The sequence below is a fragment of the Acipenser ruthenus genome, chromosome 13, assembly GCF_902713425.1.
Source record: "Acipenser ruthenus chromosome 13, fAciRut3.2 maternal haplotype, whole genome shotgun sequence".
Classification (NCBI taxonomy): Eukaryota; Metazoa; Chordata; class Actinopteri; order Acipenseriformes; family Acipenseridae; genus Acipenser; species Acipenser ruthenus.
Genome location: NC_081201.1, coordinates 15,703,416 through 15,721,428, shown reverse-complemented (window position 1 = coordinate 15,721,428; position 18,013 = coordinate 15,703,416). Strand labels below are relative to the sequence as shown.

Sequence of the window (18,013 nt, the reverse complement as noted above, 5' to 3'; positions counted from 1 at the left end):
CAGGTTTTTTAGATGGCTTTGAGTCTCTTGATATACAGCTTTTGATATACAGTTTTTATCTCCAGTTTATGAAGGATCCTCCTTTTGTTATACGTTTCCATCAAGGTGTATTCCAAAATAGTTGTTGAAAAGAAAAAAGGAGATAAACCTTTTTCCCCCCAAGCAGATTAGAACAAAATAGTTTCGAAAAATATATATCTATTTGTTTGGGGCCCCGGCCTTAACCATTTTTAAATTTGCCGTGATTTAAGTTTCAATTAAGTTATTCTTTTATTTTAATGTTTAAAAGAAACTTAAATAAATAAAATAAAAGGTCCCAACATTTTGCTCGATTTTTGGAGCTTCTTCATGGGTAAAAAAAAAAGAAACTGCATTTCCTGTCCCTTTTTAAATAGACTACTTAAATAAAATAAATTACAGCTGTTCCCTAATATATTGTTCATTGTGTTATTATTGAACATTAATTAAATATAGCTCTATAGGTCAATTTAAAAATTGTATTTAAATTCTTTTCATTTAATCTAATATTGATTTAAACATTTCAAATGGAAATTCCATTATTTAATTGTGGACTCCATCCTTTTTAAATTTACCAGATTTTTAATTGGTGCATTCAAATAAAGGAACCGTTATTCATTAAGGGGCTCATTTAGGATTAGTAAAATACTCTTTTTATTGAGAATTTTTTACAGTTCTGCAAACTCGCACATTCCACAAAACCAGTTTTTTAAATATTTGAAAAGTTCCCATTCGTTAATACAATTTAAAAGAAAAACCATATAAACCCATTCAAACTATACGTTCCAAAAAGTTAATTCAAAGCGCTGTACATTATCAATTACCCACAATCCCTCCCCTGACAAAACTTGCACAAATTTTACATTCCCAAATCCAAAATTAAAAACAACAATCTTCCCGTTAAACCAGTGATCCCTAAAAATACAAAACTCATCATAACCACATTAAAAATATCTATAAAAGCATTTTAAATATCTATAAAAGGAACATTTTCATCAAAGGGAGTATACAATGCATTATGGACCTAACATTATTCAGAGTCCACGGGGTTTAACATTTTTCCCTTCTTCCCTTTAGGCCCTTACACCCATTGCTATTTCTAGATCAAAAACTGCTTTTTTTATAAAGAATATAGCTTCCTCATTCTTTTAGTTAAATATTCTTTTTTATTGATTTTACATATTTTACATTTACACCCATTCTTTTTTAATTCATTTTACATTTCTTGTAAAGATGACATTCACGCATAGACATACATTTTGTTTTAAAAGCATTTGAAATACATTTAAAAACACCAAGACAATTGTGCTTTGCACAAGGTTAAAACAGACACAGATTAAAATCAACATGATAAAACCTGTGCTGCTTTAAAAGTGACTGGGGGGGGAAAGAACCATTTATAAAAAAGTGTTTGTGAGGGCCGGGGAGTGCTCTCAAAGTTCAAAAGGTGAACATAAAACAGAACTAAACTATAAAACTAAAATAAACTAAAGGGACAGTGTATAAAACTGTGTTAATTCTAAAATTAAGACACTTTAAAATGTAACTTTTAATAGTTTGCATTAAATCTTTTAAAGATACATAAAAACAAAATCAAATAAAACATTCAAAATAAATCAAAAACAAGAGTCCATAAAACCAGGGCACCGTTCAAAAACGGTCATGCCAGCTAAAAAGGGTGGAATGCTGGCATGACAAAATAAATAAAAGGCTTAGCGGTGCCCCGTAGTCCCGCTCCTAGGAGCTAGCGGTTCCAGTCTTTGGTGCTGTTCCATCTTCACGTCCTGGAGTCCGACGATCCTCCACTCCGCGCAGGCCTTGTCCTTCCCGAGGGTCCGGATGTCCAGAATTACAAAGTCCTTGATAAGAGTTTGTGCCCTTCTGGTCGTGGTGATGGTGTCTAGCTCCTGCTTGTGATACACAGACGTTACGGCCCTCCCACAGGATCTTGTATCGGATACAGTATTAAATATCACTTGTTTTAAAAGGCATATTTATTCGAGCTGCAGAGAAGCCAGAGTGTGGCTTTGTTGGCGGCCCAGGCCTTCCGGCAGGCCCAAAGGCCTTCTCTACCTGACGGCAAGGCCAAACAAAACAATTAAAAACAAAATCGGGAACTCTTCCCAAAACGCAAGTGCCGTTCGGTCTGCTGCTGCCACCTTGAAAGCGAGGGCTCCTTGCCCCACTAAACAGCTCAGTTTCTGCTTTACCGCTGTGCTCATCCTCCTCCTCCCATGAGTGCAAGGCCTTCTGGGTACACTGGCGTGAGCAGAGCAGGCTGTCCATCAGGCTGTACTGCAATACCGGGTCGATGTGTGGCGTGGACGGAGCAAGCCCCGGTTCCATCTCCCGCTTCCAAAAATCAATTTTAATATAGACTGGTCCCCCTATGGGGGATGTATCAGATATTAAACTGATAAGAACAGATTTTTTGTTTTTCAGTAATTATTTTCAAATACAGACAAATCCATACAATTCTCCAAACAAATACATTACAAACCATAAATTCAATTCAAAATAATACACAATGTCCTATATCACATATGCATAAAATCAATAAAATACAATAAAACAGAATAAAAATCAATTAAATACATAATACATGACCAGTCAAATACAGTTCATAAAATGTCTTAAACAATAAAATTCACTCGCTGCAGTTCCTTAATCAATTCCAACAGTACAGTAAAATACAATCAAATCAATTCAATTAATGCAATAAAATACAATCAAATCATTTAAAGTAAAATTCATTAAGAGCCTGTAAAATTACTAAAAACAAACCATGTACAATGTTATTTGCTCATCCTAAAACACCTCTACAGAAACGCTTCATCCCCTAAGTATAAGGCTCATGAACCACCATAACACTGGAGAACACCTTCCATCGATGACGGGCACGATGTACACCTTCAACAAGCCGGTCCCTGACGTAGTAATCCTGCAGCAGGTGTAGGGCAAGCCGGATGGTCTCGGCACAGGACAGCAGCTCCCCCTTGAGGATGTAACGATTCCTCCCTTTCCAGATGGCATCTATGATGCAATTTATGAAGATCCATTGAACAATCCATTCATTTTTTGGATCTCTTTCATTATGTATTTCATACATAATCGGTTCGTAATCCAGGGAGCAACAAATAAAAAGCAGGGGCGAGAGCGGACAGCCTTGTCTTACTCCACTTAAAACCTGCACTGACTCAGATAGATCACTGTTAATCAAAATCCTACTGCCAATTTCCCTATACAAAATTTGGATCCAATTAATCACATTTTTAGGAAAACCCATCTGAGCCAGTACAGCTAACATGTATTTGTGCGCAATCCTGTCGTACGCTTTCTCCAAATTCAAAATACACAATTTATTCTTCCTCTCCAGTGCAAACTGGATGGAATCTCTAATCAACATAAGATTGTCCGCTATCCTCCTCCCTGGCACTGCACACACTTGATCAGGGTGGATCACTGACCCAATGACCCCCCTGATCCTTATCATTAATCTTAGCAAGCAACTTATCTGTGCATAATTAATGGGTCTCCCAGTTTTTTAAATCATTTCTTTCCTGTTGAATAAGTGTGATGATCCCCTGCCTATATTTTAAAAAGTTTTAAAATCCCCCAAAACTTCCAATAAAACTCTGCTGGCAATCCATCATTCCCTGTTTTTTTAATTTTTATTTGCTTTAAAATCCTTCATTGCTAAATGTATCTCATCCATTGATATCTCCCCTCCCCATACCCTCCTTCTCCTCCGATAAAACCTTTTCCACGCCCCTTTTAAAATACTTTCATCAATTTCATTATACAATTCCTCATAAATTTAGCAACTTTACACATTTCTTGTTTTTATTCTTTTAAAACACCAGCCTTATCTTTTAAACCATAAATTATTTTATTGTTCTCCACCACCTTTTAAAAAAAAAAAAAAAAAAAAAGAACTGGGAACACTTCATTTTTTTCAATGTGCACCACTCTACTCAAATAACCGACTTAGTTTTTATTTCAAATATCTCATTTTCTGTTTGACGGCTTTGATGTCATCATTGAAATCAAATCCGTCCCTTTAAAAAGGTTTACAACTTCTGAAGCCTGCACTGTAACCCTGCATACCTCTTCCTTTCTTTTAAAAACCTTTTTCCTAGCTGCTACTATAAAAAATTCCCTAGTCTTTGCTTCCACCGCCTCCCACCATTCAGACACAGACTCGCACATCTCTGAATGATTGCCACCCTTCATAACTCTCTCAACCTCTCACACACTTTCTCATCTTCAAGCAGTTTCACATTCAACTTCCATACACCCCTTCCAACAGTCACAGGCACTCCACAATCAAACTTGGCACACAATAAAACATGATCTGAATAGAACACTGGCTCTAAAATGAATTGACTACATTTAAAATCTTTTGATAAAAACATAATCAATTCGTGACATCCTATTCCCCTCTGTATTAAACCACGTATGCCCACTTTCACCCGGGTGCAAACTCTTTAAAAGCATCAGTCAAATTTAATATCTTTGACAATACTTTGCAATAAATGTGTTTTATCTAATTTCACCTCTGCTCACATCCCCCTTATCCTGTGTTGATAAAATCGTATTGATCTCCTCCCAACACCAAGGACTTGGTTGACAGCAGAGCAATCCCGATCCTCTCAAACAACTCAAACCTTTCATTTTTGTCCAGCGAGGCATATACATTTATCAAGTTTCTCTTTATTACCATATCCAATTTAAACCAGCATTGCTCTGCCGTCAACCAAAACATTCATTCCCTTAAAAACAATATTTTTGTTGTTTTTAAAAAGAATACCCACACCACCATTCTCATTGTCATTCGTACCCGACCAAAACGATTTTCCATACACCCATTTCTTTTCTAGTTTCAGATATTCTTTATTAAAAGGGATGCCGCACTCTTGTAAAAAAAATGATGTCCGCATTCACACTCTCTAAGCTTTTAAAAATGGAGGTACACCTAACAGGATTACAAATGCTTCTTACATTAATGGACGCTACTGTTAAAAACATTGTCAATAAAAAGATTGTACACCTTTAAAAACCCTCCATTTAAAATTCCTTTTGAATGTTTTCACGTTGCCCTTTCCCCTTCATTTTTGTCACCTCTTAAATTATTTTCTGCCCCTTCCACTAAACTCCTTCCTTCACACACAAAAGATGGTGGCACATAACTATCCCCACTTTCAGAGCTTAGAGACATGCTCTGCTCCACCACCTCCGGGTCAATCGGGTAATTACACACATCCACTCTTTTTGCTTTTATTTTTACTCTTTTTTTTTTGGAGACTCCTCCATTTTCCTTTTTTCTTTCTTTTGTAACCTCTACAAAATCCATTCCACTCGACTCCTCACTAATTTCAGAAAAACCTCTCAACACAGGCACTTCCTCCCCTTCTGATGAGGCAGAAACCTCAATGTCTGCACTCCAATCCACTTTCTTTTTCCATCACACCACCAGGGGTCACTATCCCATCCTCCCTTTCTCCTTACATTGGGAAGACAGATGCCCCTGCTTCCCACAGTTCCTGCACCAAACCTCTTTACAGGTCTCAGCCAAGTGCCCCAATTTCCCACAGTTTAGGCTGTCCCTGATAGTGAACATAACCCCGGTCCCCACTGAAAAAAACACCAATCCAAAGCACTTCCATCCTGACACCAGATCTGCAATTGAAAAACAAATTACTTCCAAACACGCCAACCTCCAACACGCCTACCTCCTACGCTCCTTCCCAACATTCCAATCCCTCCCAAACTCGAAAGATTTATTTGAGATAAAGAAGCCAGAGCGTGGCTTTGCTGGCGACCCAGCCCTTCCAGCCAGCCCAAAGTTCGATGCGTGGAGTAGACGGAGCAAGCCCCGCTTCCAATAATCAATTTAATATAGACGGTCCCCCTATGGGGGACATATCAAATATTAACCCTTTGCGGTCCTATGTCGGACCTGGTCAGACATTGCAATTATTCCTATCCGGTTCAATGTCGGACCCTGTCCGACATCAAAAAAACGCAAAAAAACGGGTTTCTACTCGTTTTTTCACCGGAAAATGGCAGAGTTGGAGCGACAGGAGCAGAGACTAGTCGAAAAAAAAAAAAAAAGGGCGTATCTCATGAATAGTAGTCATACTTGCCACTGGCATCAGATAGGGGCGGTCATAAGGAAACAAGCTGGCTGTTACTGAATCAGCGCACAGAGAATATCACGGACATTTGCAGAGCTTTTTTGAGATGCTATAGTAATACAATAATGACTTGGATCGCATTATTGAGGAGTTTGGTGATAAAACGAGTGATCAGGAGATGATTGATCGGTATGTACGACTTATTATTATTGTTATTGTTGTTATTATTATTATTAATTTCTTAGCATAGGTGAAAGCTATAGCGAACAAAAGGGTGGGGCGGGGCTGGAGATGCCTAGTGAGCGCTTTGTTGATATGCAGGGCCCTTTAAACCCGTTTGACTGTGGGGGGGAAAAAAACACTTAAACTGCACGTCTAAAATTAACTGTGCGTGTGAAAATAAATTGGACCTGACACGCACTTAATAAATGGACTGCAAAGGGTTAAACTGATAACAGATTTTTTTTTTTTTATTTTTTTTTTTTAGGAAATTACAGAAAAGTCATAAACCATACAGAAATAAACTTTCAAACAATACAAATTATACCTTTTATCATACATTTCCTATCATAATTACATTAACACAATACATACATCACAGTAACTTGGTACAATAATCAAATAAAGATTTCCATTTCTCTTTACATTTCTTTCCCCATTATCTGTAAATCAATTTTAATTTTTGTTTCTTTATTTTTCCCCAACAGGAGAAATTCAGCTTCTTTTACATCAGAAATATATTTTATCTTTTTAACACATATATTCCTTGTGTCCCATAAAATCAGTTTTGTCCACAAAACCAGAAGCCATGCAATTTTAAATACCTCCTTTGGAAAAATCAATCAATTCACATCCATATATCACCATATCATAGTTCAAATTATAATTTGGGGCAACCATTCTAATCCATTAATCTGTAAATTTGCTGGGGAGTTGTGGGCCTGCACATTCCCACAGTAAATGTCTGATAGTCTCATCCTTCCCACACCCTCTTGGACACTTAGGAGTTCTTGAACAGTTATGTCTATAGAGGGTCTCCCTCACTGGAAGTCTATTAAGAGCACATTTCCAGTTCAAATCTTTTAGATTATTATCCAAATCCTTGTATTGTATTCTCTTCCAATTAACATCTACAAATACATTTTCAGGTTTCACTTCTCTTTTACACATTAACATACTGTACATCTGCCTATGCTTGAACAAAATCTCCTTGGTTTTGTATTGTTTATTCATTTTCAGGAACAGCACAGCAAATACGTAATGCCAGGGCAATTCCTCCGCTTTTGGAAGCAGATTATCAAATCGGGACCAGATCCCTCAAGGCAAAGGCCAAGAAAAAACATTTATGCTCCACAGAGTTAAACATTTTACACATGTGACACAAACAGAACATCCCATTTTAATGGAATGCATGGCACCCCCCTCCCTCCAGCATCCACCCGCATATACATTAGCTCCCTTTTCACACTCATATTTCCCTCCCCACAGGAAAGAAAACACCTTGTTGTTTTTAGTTTCCCTCTTTTGGTACTGGAAACACGTATGCCAGGTAAATCAATGTAGGCAGAATATCTGCTTTTAAAACTAGCACTTTACCAGACAAAGATAATCTTCGTGGTCGCCACATTTAATTTTTTCTTTAACTTTTCCAATTTGATCTCCCAATTTCTTTTTGCACAATCATTCTTAAATACACTCCCAATATCTTGATGCCATCCTCACATAAATGTATCCCACCTCTTGCATCTTTTCTGTTTGCCCAACTCCCATAGTACATGATCGAGGACTTGGTTACATTAATCTTTGACCCCGTGCCTTTGCTATATATGTTCATCAGTTGTAATACTCTATCTACAGACCCATCAACTGTTAGACAGATTGTAGTATCATCTGCGTATTGGGCTATCTTTAAGAACTGACCCCAGCTACCAGGTAAGTGCACTCCATGAATTCTATTATCACTTCTAATTCATCTCTGCAAAAGGTTCAATAAATAAAACATATAATAATGGGGACATGGGGCAACCCTGTCTCACACCCCCTCCCTGTATCACTGGCTCAGTCATATACCCGTTAACATTTACCAAGCTATACACATCATTATACAATATATAAATCCACCTGATAAAGCCAGGCCCAAAATTCATCTTCTGTAAAACCAGAAAAAGAAAAGCTTGGCTAACAGTCAAAAGTCTTCTCCTGGTCTATATTGATCATACGTGAAGACCGATCTCTCTCTCTTTAACCCAAGTGATGGCGTCTCTTATTAATTGAAGATTTAAGCTACTCGTACGCTCTCTGACCCCACAAGTTTGATCCTCAGGTACCACACATGACATAACTACTTTCAATCTATTGACCATTACTTTACTTAATTTTATTATCAACCGTAAGCAAAGTAATTGGTCTCCAATTTAAGTGCCTCTTTTTCCCCTTTTTTAAAGATCAAATTTATGATTCCCTTTTTCATACTGTTAGATACACTCCCTGTTTCCAAAATGTCATTGTATACCTCCATTAAATCATTTCCAATAATACTCCAGAAGGTTACATAGAATTCCTTAGGAATGCCATCACACCCCAGGGTTTTAGCACCACTCGGGGGAATCCAAGGCCTCCTCCACCTCTTTCTTACTCAGATCTTTCTCCAGCTGATCTCTCTCTACATTATTTAGCTTCCTTTTCTTATTAAGTAATAAGATGTTACTTTTATCTATTACCTTTATCTATTGAATCCAATACCTCCAGACTCCTCTCCATATCCTGGCAGAAGATGTCCTTTACCTACAGATTAAAAACACAGAACAGCATCTCCCCGACCAAATCTTTTCCTGGTCCATTTCTTTTCCACACTCTTTAACTGGAATCTTCGGGTGTTCTTCCCACTCAAGTTCTCCTTACTCTGCATCACAGCGTCATTGTCAAAACAGTCCATCTCTTTCTCACCACCAAACCACAGATCTGAGCCAAGAGGCCAAGAAGCGATGCACACAATGGTTTTGCCCAAATGCCCCGGGTGCGGCCGTCCCCGCCGTGCGGGGGTACTTGCTTCTTGGACTGAGGGGAAACATGGAAAAAAAGGTGCCAGGCTCCGATGAACACGACCGCCGTTGTTGTGCTCGTTCTGCTTTTAAAGGGGGCAGAGCTAGCCAATTGCATTGAACCCGTAAATGCTCCGGTCCACGGAAATCTTTAGTAAAGTACTCTTATTGAGATTTTACATACATTTTACATTATACCCATTCTTTTTCATTAATTTACATTTCTTTTAAAGATGACATACATGCATGCATACAGCCATACATTTTGTTTTAAAAGCATTTAAAATACATTTAAAAACACCACCAAGACAATTGGGCTTTCTACAAGTTTAAAACGGACACAGATTAAAATCAACATGATAAAACCTGTGCTGCTTTAAAAAAAAAAAAGAACCATCTTTAAAAAAAAAAAAAAAGAAAAACAGTGCTTGTGAGGGCCGGGGAGTGCTCTTAAAGTTCAAAAGGTGTACATAAAACAGAACATTAAACTATAAAACTAAAAGGGACAGGGGCAAAGGGACAGTGTAAAACCTGTGTTAAAATTCTAAAATTGTAGAATTAACAGAACTTAATGTGACTTTTAATAGTTTACATTAAAAATCTTAATACGTCAAAACAAGACAAAACCAAATAAAACATTCAAAATAAATCAAAAACAAAAGTCCATAAAACTGAAACAAAAAGACTACATAAAACCAGGGCACCGTTCAAAAACGGTCATGCCAGCTAAAAAGGGCGGAATGCTGGCATGACAAAATAAATAAAAGGCTTAGCGGTGCCCCGTAGTCCCGCTCCTAGGAGCTAGCGGTTCCAGTTTTTTCCTTTATTCCATCTTCACGTCCTGAAGTCCGGCGATCCTCCACTCCGCGCAGGCCTTGTCCTTCCCGAGGGTCCGGATGTCCAGAATTACAAAGTCCTTGATAAGAGTTTGTGCCCTTCTGGTCGTGGTGATAGTGTCTAGCTCCTGCTTGTGATAGACACAGACGTTAGGGCCCTCCCACAGGATCTGCTTGACAACATTGATGACACGCCAAACGCACTTAGCTGTGCTGGTAGCGATTCCTCCCGCAGGCCCATAGAGCACAGTCTCAGCGGTCATCTTGGCCGTGTCAGCAAACCTGTTTAGGAAGACAGAGACAGAGAGCCGGACACTGCCAGCCACATCACACTCCCAGAAGATATGGGCTGGTGTTTCTCTCTTGCGGCACTTTGCATAGGGGCATGTTTCTACTTGGGCTAGTCCCCTCCTGAACATGAACGCTCGAGTGGGGAGTGAACTGTGGACGGTGTTCCATGCTATATCCTTCTGGACATTACTGAGGCAGCTGTGAGACACATTCTCCCTGATTTTTTGGCTTTGGGTGAGGGAGAAAGTAGCTACTTTTTCAATTTCCTGGGAACCGGCAAGATATTTAGTTACAAACTTGTATTCCCAGGAGGCCAATTTTGCTTTATCTAAGCCCAATTTATATATAGTGTCCCTTAAGGTTCTATAATACAATGGGGGGTCCCAGGAGTACGGCACGGTGTTATCAATAGTGCAGAGGCCCAAGGCCCTGAGACAGGTGGCAAAATAGAAACGATTCATGTAACATACCTTCCTGTCCAGGGCCTGGATGTTCTTGATAGTTTGCGTGAGCCCCTGCACTCGGGTGAGCTGCACAACGTCCGGGACCCCCTTGCCTCCCTTCTTGTCGGCTTTACTCAAGGTGGCTCGCTTTACCCTCTCCATCTTGCTGCCCCAGATAAAGCGGTGGATAATGCGGTCCACCACTTTTTTGGTGGTCCTGTCTGGGGGAAAGATTTTTCCTACATAAGAGAGGATGGGGAACAGTATAGACTTGGTTATTAATACTCTTTAGTAAAAGGCGAAAGATATATTCGAACTGAAGAGAAGCCAGAGTGTGGTTTTACTGGTAGCCCAGCCCTTCCGGCCGGCCCAAAGGCCTTCTCCTCTACCCGGCGGCAAGGCCAAACAAAACAAAACAAAACAGGGAACTCTTCCCAAAACGCAAGTGCCGTTCGGTCCCGGCAAAGGGGCGCTTTGCTGCTGCTGCCGCCTTGAAAGCGAGGGCTCCTTGCCGCCCCACTAAACAGCTCCGTTTCTGCTTTACCGCTGCGCTCGTCCTCCTCCTCCCACGAGCGCAAGGCCTTCTGGGTACACTGGCCTGCTGCGTGAGCAGAGCAGACTGTCCATCACTTAGGCAGGCCTGCCTGCCTGCCTTATTTGGAACAAACAAAAAACAAAAAACAAAACAAAAAAAAACAAAAAACACAACAAAATGAGCGGGAAAAAATACAACCCAGAAAAAGGGAGAGGGAGAGGCTGGCTCTCGCTCTCTCTCGCTCTCTCTCTCTCTCTTTTTTGACCTTTCTTGTGCACCGTTCCCGGAGGTACTGCAATACCGGGTCGATGCGTGGAGTGGACGGAGCAAGCCCCGGTTCCATCTCCTGCTTCCAAAAATCAATTTAATATAGACGGGTCCCCCTATGGGGGACGTATCAGATTTTAAACTGATAAGAACAGATTTGATTTTTAATATAAATTTTATTCAGTGGTTTACATTACATTTATCATCACCAATCCCCATGTTTCTTTACATTTCTTTTCCCCATGCACAAACCCATACATTTTAATCATACCTTTAATTTGTGCCACAAATGCATAATACATGTCTTTAACTGTCAAAACATCCTTGATCTTCCTGATTTGTTTACATCTTGTATTCCATACACATTCTTTCCCCATACTAACTATGGTCCACACCACCTCATATTCTCTGTTTCAATTCATTCAAACCTCCCCCATACAAAATACAATCAGATGACAAGACATTGTCCCCAATGACTCCTTTCATAATCCCCATCCTCACCCGCCTCCAGAACTTAGTTACAACCCGGCAGCTCCATAACGCGTGTCCCACCGTTTCTCCCACCCCACATTTCCTTGGACACAATGAATCCCTCGCACACCCATGTCCTATATAAATTATCTTTTACAGGTAGCCTATTCACTGCCGCCAACCAATTTAAATCCTTTGTCGAGTTATCCAAATACTTTGGTTGTAACTGTTTCCAATTGATTTCACTATTTACCTGTACCCCTGCCTGTTTTATTTATCATTTTATCTCTAAGACATGTGTACATCCCCTTATGATTTAACACCACTTCCTTTTTCAGGATTTCTGGATGTGCTTTTAAAAACAGAGCAGCTCTTTCATAATGCCACGGCCTCTTATCTGCCTTGGGTACAACATTCCTGATGTTTACCATAGACCTTAACACAAAGGAAAACCAAAACTTTACAAAAAAACAAGCTTTATGATCTTTTTCTTCAATAATCATTTTGCAAATATTATGGACGTACAAGACCTCTAACTTTTAATGGGATACATGGAACATCTCTGCCCCCTTGTGGTACTGGCATATACATCTGTTCTCTTTTTACTGACTCATACCGACCCCCCCATATAAAAGAGAACACCAACTTTGTCAGTAATAATTTAGTTTGTCGGCATAGGAAAAATGTAGGCCATATAATTCAAACCTGGCAGTAGATCTGCTTTAATAACTACCACCTTCCCCGTTATAGTTAATCTCCTGGCCCTCCATATATCCAATTGTGTTTTGACTCTCTCAATTTTCCCCACCCAGTTTCTTTTAGCACATTCTTCTTTGTAAAAATTGAGACCCAAAATTTTCATCCCATCTTTGCACCAGGTGAAACCATGTCTTACATCATTCCTATCAGCCCACCTTCCACAGTACATTATCGAAGACTTCCCCATATTGATCTTTGATCCTGTCGCACGACTAAACCCCTGCAACAGTTCCACTATCCTGTCCAGTCCTTTATCTGTTGACAGAAACAACGTCATGTCATCTGCATACTGGGTGACTTTAACTGTATCCCCCGCCCCTCCTGGTATATGGACCCCTTTAATGTCTTTATCCTTTCTGACTAGTTCCGCCAAAGGTTCGATAAAAATTACATAGAGCAAAGGAGACAGAGGGCACCCCTGGCCTCACCCCCCCAGACTGTTTAACTGGTTCAGAGAAAAATCCATTTATATTTACACAACTAAACACCTCTCTGTACAATATCTGTATCCACTTTAAGAAAACTGGCCCAAAATTAAATTTCTTCAATACATTCAACAGAAATGCATGATTCACTCTGTCGAATGCTTTCTCCTGGTCTAAATTTAATAAGCACAGCGGCAAGTCTCGTTCTTTTACCCAACTGAGAATGTCTCTTATTAGAATTAAATTTAGACAACTAGACCTTCCCTTCACTCCACATGTCTGGTCTATATTCACTATTGATGGCATTACTCCTTTTAGCCTATTTGTTAATATTTTACTTAATATTTTCTAGTCCACTGAAAGCAATGTTATTGGCCTCCAGTTCTCTAGCTCAGTTTTGTCCCCTTTCTTGAATATAAGGCTTATTACCCCTTTCCTCATTGACTCAGGCATTATTCCCCCTTTAAAAATCTCCCTATACACCTCCACCAAATCCTTCTTTATCAAACCCCAAAAACACAAAAAGAATTCTTTGGGTAACCCATCACACCCTGGTGTTTTATTTCCTTTCATTGAATCTAGTGCTACTTTTGCCTCAGCCTCCGTTACCTCCCCCTCCAATTGATCCTGCTCTTCACTAGTTAATTTGTTCTCAATATTGTTTAGCACCACTTCTACCTCCTGTTGAGACACTTCCCTTTCTGCAAAGAGATCCCGATAAAACCGTCTGGCATGCATTAACATTTCCTCCTTCCCGCCAACCACCCCTTTTTCTGTTTTAAGCCCAATTACTACACTTTGTTTGTTTTTGCTTTACTGATTGAAAAAAAAACTTGGTTACTTTTTCATCATTTTCTTTCTCATTTATTTTAGCCAGAAAAGCAAACTCCTGGGCTTTCTGCTCAAAATAATCCCCCAGTGCTCCTTTTAACCTCTTAACCTCTCCCCAATCTATCTCTTCCCCATTATTCATTTTAGAGAGCAGTCCTTGTAGTTTATAATTGTAACCTCTTATTTTATCTCTTTCCCTCCTCCTCTGCCACCTACAATATTCCTGACAAAACATAGTAACTTTCTTTTTTACATCTTCCCACCACCCCACCAGAGAGTCATAGCCCCTTTTTAAATTCTGCCACCCTTTATACATTCCCTGGAACCTAGCCTGAAATTCCTCCTCCTCCAGAACTCATGTTAAGTTTCCAGAACCCCGTCCCTCTCTCTGGTACTTCCACCTTTATGCTGACTACCGCCATTTCGTGGTCTGAGCCCCAACATGGACAAATTTTAAAATCTTGGATTTTAACCCCCACTGGTAGAAAAAAATAATCAATCCTTGATTGATCCCCTCTTGAGTTCCTCCACGTAAATCCCCCATCCTGTTTATTAATTTTTCTATAAGTGTCATAAAAAGAAAAATCTGTACACATTTTTTTTACCCACATAGCCGAAAAATCCCTAGCACCTTGATCCCCCCTCTCCAATTTATCTAAGGACACATTAAAGTCTCCACCCATCACCACCACCCTACTAGTATTTAAAAGCGAGGGCAAACACTTAAAAAAACTCCAGTCTAGCCCCCCTCTTACTAGGTGCATACACATTTATACAACGAAACCTCGCCCCCCTCCAATTTACATCCACACATAACACTCTGCCAGGATTGACAGAGCATGAGCTTTCAATGACAAAACCTCTTCCCTTAAATAGTATCCCCACCCCATCAGCGTGTACATGCCCAATGCTCCAACATGAAGGTCCTTCTTTCCACTCTTTTGAGAATGTTTTTATATCTCCAATATCCTTTAAGTGGCATTCTTGGAGGAATGCTACACCAAAGTTCACAGTCCCCAATGAAAACAAAAAGGCTTTTCTTTTCCCAGCATCCCTCAAACCCCTTGCATTAATTGTCAGTACTTTTAACTCCATTAGGTAGTTTTAAAGCAGAGATTCTCTCACTCACCCGTCTCCTCACATTGTTCTTTGTTACCCTCTGCTCTCAGCAACATTCCTGTTGTGTGAGCGAATGTCTTGACCCCTCCGGGACTCAGATATCCTTCCTCCCTAGATGTGCTAGCATCGCACTCCGAGCAGTCTTCTCCTTCTTGCAGCTCCTTCATACTGCTTACCAATGGATCAAATCTATTGTGTGTGCTTATTGTTGTGACCACTCCTTTTAACCCTTTCTTCTCCTTGGGCTCTTCCTCTTTTTCCTCACCCGAAGCCTTTCTCTTTTTCCTTGCTTCCATCCATTCCATCCCTTCCGAATTCTCGATGGCCTCCTCCATCTCATGCTCATCCTCGCCCCACCCCTTTACTGAAGAAGGCTCAGCCAAAGACTCTCCCTCACTATCAGTGATATCTGAAACGTCCAATCCCATCAGTTTTACGTACTCCTCTTTTGATACTTCCTTTAAGCTCTTACTTGGGCCTTCCCCACTCTCCTGGTCTTGCATGCTTGTCTCATTTTCCTCTGCCCCCTTCTCTACTGTCTCTGGCTGCTCCTCTGCTTCCTGCTCTTCTGTTGGCGGTGGTCCAGCCACTGTTGCCTCTGCATAAGTTCTTCTTTGCTTGGGGCAAGATCGATACATATGCCCAGGATCTCCACACAAGTTGCAGCTCTTAGTTTGCGTGCAGTCTTTGGCTGTATGGCTGCTTCCATTACAATTACTGCAATGGTCCTCCACACAGTCCGCCATAACATGGCCAAACTGGCCACATTTTCTACAATACCGTGGCTGTCCTGGGTAAAAGAGAGAGCCCTTATTAGGCCCAATTGAGAAGTTGCCTGGGGGGTGTCTGACCCCTCCTATTCCTTCCGGATCTTTTTTAAAAGTCACCGTATATTTCCTTTTTCCATTCCAGATGTTATATTCATTTTTTATTTTCTCACCATTTTGTACCTGGTCACAGTAGCGCAACAGAAAGATCCTTATTTAGTTCTCTTGCACAAAGGGGTTGAACATGAGCACTGTTAACGTTCTCACCTCTCTGGTGTACAGCATCTCCATTTTAATTCCAAAAAAGCAAGGAAGGTTTCTCTTCTTTTTGTAAATTTCCCATATCTGGTAGCAGAGTGCTTCCGAAGCCAAGGTGATGTCGTACGTCCTGGTCTTTAAAAATTCTTGAAGACAAAATATCTGCTGTGGATATATGCCCAGCTCTCCCATCAAGATCTTCTCCACAAGAAATTTCAGGTCCACTGTGCTCGTTCTGCTTTTAAACCCATGTCGAGCCCCACCCCGAGGGGCAGGGCTAGCCAAAAATTGCATTGAACTCATAAATGCTCCTCTCCACGGAAATCTTTAGTAAAATACTCTTTTATTGAGATTTTACATTTTTTTTTTTTTTTTTTACATTTACACCCATTCGTTTTTTCATTCATTTTACATTTCTTTTAAAGATGACATTCATGCATACAGACATACATTTTGTTTTAAAAGCATTTAAAACACATTTAAAAACACCAAGACAATTGTGCTTTGTACATGGTTAAAACAGACACAGATTAAAATCAACATGAAAAAAACCTGTGCTGTTTTAAAAGTGACTGGAAAAAAAGAACCATCTATAAAAAACCAGTGCTTGTGAGGGCCGGGGAGTGCTCTCTAAAAAGGTTCAAAAGTGAACATAAAACTAGATCTAAAACAGGGACAGGGGAAAAGGGACAGTGTATAAAACAGTGAGTTAAAATTCTAAAATTTTAAAAAACTTAAAATGTAACTTTTAATAGTTTACATTAAAAATCTTAAAGATACATAAAACAAAACAAAACAAAATCAAATAAAACATTCAACGTAGATCAAATAAAAGTCCGTAAAACTGAAACAAAAAGACTACATAAAACCAGGGCACCGTTGAAAAAACGGTCATGCCAGCTAAAAAGGGCGGAATGCTGGCATGACAAAATAAATAAAAGGCTTAGCGGTGCCCCGTAGTCCCGCTCCTAGGAGCTAGCGGTTCCAGTTTTTTCCCTTATTCCATCTTCACGTCCTGAAGTCCGGCGATCCTCCACTCCGCGCAGGCCTTGTCCTTCCCGAGGGTCCGGATGTCCAGAATTACAAAGTCCTTGATAAGAGTTTGTGCCCTTCTGGTCGTGGTGATAGTGTCTAGCTCCTGCTTGTGATAGACACAGACGTTACGGCCTTCCCACAGGATCTGCTTGACAACATTGATGACACGCCAAACGCACTTAGCTGTGCTGGTAGTGATTCCTCCCGCAGGCCCATAGAGCACAGTCTCAGCGGTCATCTTGGCCGTGTCAGCAAACCTGTTTAGGAAGACAGAGACAGAGAGCCAGACACTGCCAGCCACATCACACTCCCAGAAGATATGGGCTGGTGTTTCTCTCTTGCGGCACTTTGCATAGGGGCATGTTTCTACTTGGGCTAGTCCCCTCCTGAACATGAACGCTCGAGTGGGGAGTGCACTGTGGACGGTGTTCCATGCTATATCCTTCTGGACATTACTGAGGCAGCTGTGAGACACATTCTCCCAGATTTTTTGGCTTTGGGTGAGGGAGAAAGTAGCTACTTTTTCAATTTCCTGGGAACCGGCAAGATATTTAGTTACAGCCTTGTATTCCCAGGAGGCCAATTTTGCTTTATCTAAGCCCAATTTATATATAGTGTCCCTTAAGGTTCTATAATACAATGGGGGGTCCCAGGAGTACGGCACGGTGTTATCAATAGTGCAGAGGCCCAAGGCCCTGAGACAGGTGGCAAAATAGAAACGATTCATGTAACATACCTTCCTGTCCAGGGCCTGGATGTTCTTGATAGTTTGCGTGAGCC

General features: G+C 40.3%; 1 non-coding gene and 1 pseudogene across 1 annotated transcript; both read right to left on the bottom strand.

The window, feature by feature from the left end:
• Nucleotides 1–2,293: 2,293 nt before the first annotated feature.
• LOC117418683 (U2 spliceosomal RNA) lies at nucleotides 2,294–2,489 on the bottom strand. The gene has a single exon (XR_004546863.1). It is a non-coding gene; the product is annotated as a U2 spliceosomal RNA (small nuclear RNA).
• Nucleotides 2,490–11,568: 9,079 nt separating this feature from the next.
• On the bottom strand, nucleotides 11,569–11,748 carry LOC131697091 (U2 spliceosomal RNA; annotated as a pseudogene).
• Between the last annotated feature and the right edge of the window lie 6,265 nt (nucleotides 11,749–18,013).